Here is a 7,256-nt window from a genome sequence, read left to right as displayed (position 1 = left end):
GCTACTACATGTAGACTTTAGGAAGGTGCTGATGGGACAAATATCGGCCTGCACGTGGAGGGTAAAGATGAAAAGAGAAGGGAGTATAAAAGGAGAGAGAGGCACTGAGAAAAGGTGATCGAGAAAAAGAGAGAAATACTATAGCAATCAGGAACCAAAGTTGTAATCAAACTTGTGAGAAATATATAAGAATTGATCTCCTCGGATTGTGCCGAGGACAATTTTATTTACTTTAAATCAATATATCTTCTTGTTCTTGTCATTTGAGTCTACTTTATTTGTTGTCCAACTCGTTTTAGCCTAGTTTTCCAACCCACTCTCTACAAATTCATTGTTTTGAGCTTGTTGGGCCTTAGTCCATCCATCTTTTGGGCCAATAACTCAAATCCGGTCCTTATACTTTATTTATTCAATTATGATGATATTTATGAATTCTATTTCTATTTTTATATATGAACTAATATTATGCTCATACACTATACAAATTAATAAAACTTATATGTGAATCAACAAATTATATTACTAATATAATCAAAATTATATTATCTTAATCATTAGCGTGCCACTTGAAAATTAAAACTTTAATAAAATTTCACATATATAATAAATTAATTGTCTTAATAATTAATAAGTCACAGGGCAAAAGTATATTAATTTACAACATATAACGCGTATGTTAATTGTGAGGCCCAATAATTTATGGGCCAGGCCCACTTGCTCATGGGGAGTCCAAATACCCAAGCCGAAAAAGATAATGGCTCGGAGATGCAGCCGAGAACAGTTTTGTCCTCGGCAGACCCAAAGCTCCATTGAGGGGAGGGGTAAAAAAGAGATAAAGGAACAAATGTGGAAGGAGATTTAAAATATCTTGGGAGAGTTGTCCTTACTACCCTTCCCAGATAAGACTCTGCACCTAACAGAGCCGTATTCTCCAGTTTTATCAACCATCCCCAACAATTCTGGGATTAGACTGATGGGACAAATATCAGTCTTGTAAAGATTGACCCTATACGTGGACGAAGGACAGCTAACGCAGGCTAGTATAAAAGAAAAAATAGGTGAATCTGGAGGGGAGGCCCATTCCACCTTAAAAAAAAAAAGGGGACTCCATGGGGGAAAACATCAGGAGAACACCTGCACATCACAGAAAAACCCACCGTCGGGTAATCGGGGTAAGACCTTAATGATCCTCGGATCAAGTCCGAGGAGTCCAACCCCATAGGATGCGACACTGTAGGGCTTAAATGTTCAAACTCTACTCCTCTTTCTATATGAATTCCTCTAAAAACAAGACCGGAACATCGCCCCGTGCCCAACGGCTAGTTTTTCAAGTCCACTCTCTACAAATCATATTGTAAGGGATCTTTCATGCGCGAGCCCAACATCATCATTGGGCCGCAAAAGAACTGTGTGACTGTGTCCTTACATTAATTACTTGACAATGACACAACAAAATATATAAGATTAACTTTTATTATATTAAATACAACATATGATAGGTTATCAAAATAATTTAAAATAAATTATAAAATTTTATTTTTTTCAAATTATTTTTAATAGAATTTTAGTTGATGTGAAATTATAAAATTATTTTTGAAATAGAGGTAATAAAGTTCTACCTAAAGTAAACTATCTTACCAACTAATAAGTCCTTTTTTTGGCTAAATAATTAAAGTGAAGGATATGAGTAGTTAAAAGTCTTATAAGTGTAAGCCCCAAGCTCATTCCAAAATGAGCATTCTAATTAATAAGTCGTTTGTTATTTTAGTAATAGAGTTTCGTTTATAATAATTTATTTAAATATTTACAAGTGACAAAAATCCAAGATATAATGTGTAATACACGTTTTAAATGAATCATTTGGCATAGTTATAGTTTCTAAAACTCAACTGAGTGCGTGCTAAAAAGTTCTTCTATTTTTTTGGGTAAAGGTTAATAATTTGCATATATTATAATTTAAAAATATTTTTTTATTATTTTTTAAATAAATAAAAAGGATAAACTTTAGAGATACCCCCCACATCTCATAAGTATTATACTTGTGAAGTGACCATCGTACCAAGGGTGTGCGGTGGTCATTGTAATTTCTTTTTTGAACACCAAGACCAAAAAAAAAAAATCCTAAATTTTAGGAATTCTCCTTTTGAATTCAAAATGAAACTTGTTATTTGACATTTATGACCCTATTTCTAAATGAAATTATCATTTATTAATGAGAGTATTTTTTAATCACATAAAATTCAGTTCAAATAGGGGAATCCACTTATTTATTTATATATATATATATATATAATTTTAATTAACTCGCGCCATGTATAAGCATACTACTTTTTGTTCTCAAACATTCAACTCCTTTCTTATACGACAACACCCAGTATTTTTCTAGTTAACCTGGAAAAGCAACTTCAAGGGGAGCTTAATAAGGTGTTAAATCATGAAGAAGAATTATGGGTGATGAAATCCCGCATTAACTGGATGATCCAAGGTGACCGGAACACCTCTTTCTTTCATGTTTCCACTATTGTTAGAAGGAAGCACAATAAAATCCTTAGTATCAAAAACACCCAGGGAGACTGGATTTCTGAGCAGTCAGCAGTGATGGATCTCATTCAGAATCACTTCCGAAATCTTTTTTCTTCTGAGATGTTGTTTTCCTCCAGGCATGCTCCTCCCCTCACAGCATATATCCCCCATCTATCGGTATCAGATGTCCAAGCCTTATCTCTCCCAATTCTAGATGAAGAAATTAGAAATGCCCTTTGGTCTCTCAAACCATTCAAATCCCCTGGGCCTGATGGCATTCATGTTGGCTTCTATCAGCGATTCTTGCTGCTTGTTAAGGATTCCGTCACAAAGGAGATCAAAAAAGTTTTCAATGAAAGGAAGGTTCCTGCCTATCTAAACCAGACGCATATAGCCCTTATTCCTAAGATAAAAGGGCCGGAAACCATTAGTAATTACCGTCCCATTTCCCTTTATAACTCTGTTTATAAGATTATCTCCAAAATTATTGTTTCAAGGATTAGACCTTGCCTAGATAGCTTGGTTTCCCCCTTCCAAACAGCTTTTGTCCCAGGGCGAAAAGGCTTGGACAATGCCATTATCGCTCAAGAGATAATCCATACTATTGGTAGGAAGAGAGGTAAAGTGGGGAATATGGTCATCAAAATTGACCTCGAGAAAGCTTATGATAGACTTGAATGGTCCTTTATTCGAGATGTTCTTCAGGCAGCCCACTTTCCTGCGGATATGGTTCAACTTATTATGAGTTGTGTGTCCTCCTCCACGGCTTCTATTTTAGTTAATGGTGGAGCCCTTGATTCTTTCCTTCCTTCGAGAGGTATTCGGCAGGGTGATCCTCTCTCTCCCTATCTCTTCATCCTTTGTATGGAAGTATTAGGCAGAATCATTGAGGACAAATGCTCTCAGAAAGCTTGGAATCCTATTAAAACTTCTTCTAGTGGTCCAGCCTTTTCGCACTTGTTCTTTGCTGATGACGTACTTCTTTTTGCGAAAGCTAACGAGGAAAATTGCGGTAGTGTGAGAGAGGCTATTGAAGAGTTTTGCTCGCTGTCTGGGCAGAGAGTCAACTTCTCCAAATCCAGAGTTTTCTTTTCCCCTAATGTGGATCAAGAGCAGAGGGAAACATTGAGCAATATTCTTGGCTTTCGCTTTACCCCTAATCTTGGTAGCTACTTGGGATTTCCTCTTAGACATGCGGGTTCTTCAAATCAAGATCTTAACTTCGTCTTGAGCCGTGTTGAACAGAAACTAGCTGGATGGAAAGCTAACCTTCTATCCTTTGCTGGTCGAAAGGTTCTTGTCCAAGCCTCCATTAGTGCCATACCTTCCTATGTCATGCAATCTACTTTTCTCCCCTCCAGAATTCTAGATAACCTGGACAAAACTAGTAGGAATTTTATGTGGGGCTCTTCGGAGTCTAAGAGGAAAATGCACTGGGTGGGTTGGGAAAAAATCACTAAATCTAAGGCTGAAGGTGGTCTCGGTATTCAAACGGCGAAGGGTAGAAATTTGGCCTATCTCTCTAAGTTAAACTGGAGGTTCCATGAGGAGAAAAATGCTCTCTGGTCCCAAGTCTTAAGGAAAAAATATTTATCCAGAAGACGTCTCCAATCCAGCAATGAGAAATCCCTTCCTAGCTCCCGTACTTGGAAGGCTCTTCAAAAAGGCAAGGTGATTTTTAATGAAGGAACTAGATGGAGCTTAGGTTGAGACAGTGACATTAATTTCTGGTTTGATAACTAGACTTCAGAGGGTCCGTTGAGGAATCTTATTCACGGACCTCTCACTAGGGAAGAGGAGGAGTTAAGAGTTGGTGATGTTGCTTCAGAAGTTGGGTGGAATTGGTGTAAAATCTCTATGGAACTCCCTGCCAAGATATATATGGAAATAAAGGCCATGCCCCATTCCCGTGTGTCAAATGAAGAGGATAAACTCATATGGGCTGCTACCTCCAATGGGGAATTCAGCCTTGCTAGTGCTTACAAGCTTGCAACAACTCAGGCTGATTTTTCTCCTCCTTTCAATGGTAGGTGGATTTGGAAGTTGAATCTTCTGCCAAAAATCCAGACATTCATTTGGATGTGTTTACACAAAAGCATTGCTACTTGAGAATGCCTTGCCAAAAGGGGCTTTCATATTAATCCATTATGTCCTATCTGCCATCAATACCCAGAATCTATCTTGCATCTCCTTCGAGACTGCCCTGTTGTGTCTCAGGTCTGGCATAATCTCAATCCTCAAAGCCGTACATCTCCTTTTTTTTCTCAAGACTTACATACTTGGCTTGAAGTCAACTGCAGAACGGTAAATACTACCAACTTTTTCTCTGTTCCGTGGCATACTTTATTTTCTTTTGGTATCTGGACCATTTGGATGCACCGTAACAAGGTGGTATTCCAAAACCAAGCTCCTTCTCCTTCTATTCACCAAGAAGTCATTCAGAGAACTGTGGAATTTTTCTTTTGTGCTCAAGGGAATAGCTTATATAAGCCAACGGCTCTTAAGATGATAAGATGGGAAAGGCCTTATAGGGGCTGGTATAAACTGAACACTGACGGATCTGCTTTAGGGAATCCCGGGACTGCTGGGGGAGGCGGTGTGCTCAGGGATGATGCAGGGTTATGGATCAGTGGCTTTGCTAGACAAATTGGGCATACCACCAGCTTCTTGGCAGAATTATGGGCTCTTAGGGATGGCCTCTCTATGTGTCTTGATCTCAATATTAATGCCTTAGAAATAGATTTGGATGCTAAGGTGGTAGCTGATCTTATGAACAATTCGGGGTCCTCCAATGCATTTAACTCCTCTATTGTGGCAGATTGCAGATTGTTGATTTCTAGAATTCCCCAAGTCAAAGTGAGGCATTGCTACCGTGAATCTAATTCCTGTGCAGATGCTCTTGCTCGCTTTGGTGCAAAGATGTGTCCTGATGTTATGTATTTCTCCTCCCCTCCCCCCTGGTTGTTTAGCACCTATGTTTCGGACCTTTATGGTCTTTACCATTCCAGGTTTTGTCCTGGCACAGTTGTAATTCCTCCTCTGTTTTAGTTTAATATATTTCTCCAGTTTACCAAAAAAAAAAAAAAAACACTACAAAAATACTACCCACAACACCATCGACAATTATATACAATAAAACAACTATCAGCATTCAGCATATGGTATCCATAGCATAACAATAAGGGGAAAAAATTTAAGTGGAAGAACAACGTTGTAGCAAATAATAATAATATTTAGATAAGTGCATGCTTCATGATTGTATAAATAAAGATTAATAATTCAATTTTACAGTTAGTTATTAGGAATATATCCATGTTAAAATACGATTTTATGATTTTTCACTAACGTTCATTTGAGTGGTTGTTTAACCTAAACAAATCTCATTCTTACGTGTGACTTTTCTTTTTTACTTTGGTGGATAAGTAAATTTTGCAATTTGCTATGATAACTAAAATTCGTATGTAAGTACATATAGAACTTTCATTTGTATCTTATAATTTTGAGTATTTGCATCAAATCATGTAAAAATTTATGTTTATTTTATTATAAGAATCTACCTTTTTTTTATTATACATTATCATTTTTCAGAACACACCACATCGGGTTTTCTATTTTACACTACATTTTATTAAAATATCAATTTTTTGATTTTTTTTATAAATTGTTTATCTTTTTTCTTACACAACAAGTCAACAACCATGATCCATTGTCGTCCTTCATCCTTTAGATATGTAAAAAAAAAAAAGAATAAAATTAAATGCAGATGAATAGTATTAGTATAAATTTAAACAGTTACTATAGTAACTATGTATTTTTATACAACTTTACATAATCTAATATAAGTAAATTTTAAGTTTAATTGACTAAAATATGATACTTTTTCTATCATATAAACCATGATAAGAGTGCTCTATGCATAATATCAAAGTTGAGCTATCACTTTCTTCTTAAAAAAAAAAAAAAGCTGAGGTATCACCAAAAGGATTAATGGTGTTTATTATTTATAAATTAAATGTTGTGCACAAAAACACAAGGTGCGAGTAAAACGCAATTTGTGAGTAGCAGATTTTTCATAAGAGATTCGTTTTTATCGACTAAAAAGGGTATCAAATTTTTTAGGAAAATAATGGAAAATTTAATAATTATAAAATAATGACCTGGTCCATTTTGATTTGTGCGTGTAAGTGAACAATACTTGGGAAGCGCGTAGAAGTAACATTGTTCCGGTCTGACAAGAACATATGGGGTGGGAGCTGGCTTAGCTAGATATTATACTATCATTACCATTAAAAAATTGCGCTACAGTTACAATTGTTGTTTTTTTTGGTTATTGTATATATAATAACAGCATGAAATGCAATGCTTTCTTGGATTGGAATTTTTTTTTTTTTGGGTGTTGGGAAACATCACGACTCACAAGCCACTTTTTAAAGAAAAAGGTGTTTTAAAAAAAACAAACAAAAGGTGAAAAGGATTTTCTGTTTGGCACAATTAAGAAAGAACTATAAGAGCAAAGCAGGCTTGTGAGGCAACTCACATTTCCACAATGCATGGCCTACGTGGAACCTCTTAGACAGGGCCACGACTCACACAATTTGTCTTTCCATCTAATGAGAATCAAACACAATTTAAAAATCTTTTTAGATCAATGATTATTACACATACGGTTACACGCAATTAATGGTTATTTGTGAAGCAAATGTCCTGTTTTCATTGTAAGGAAAGACTTGATT

This window comes from Quercus lobata, chromosome 1 (genome assembly GCF_001633185.2).
Source record: "Quercus lobata isolate SW786 chromosome 1, ValleyOak3.0 Primary Assembly, whole genome shotgun sequence".
Taxonomy (NCBI): Eukaryota; Viridiplantae; Streptophyta; class Magnoliopsida; order Fagales; family Fagaceae; genus Quercus; species Quercus lobata.
The sequence above is the reverse complement of the archived record's forward strand: the minus strand, read 5'-3'. Positions refer to the sequence as shown.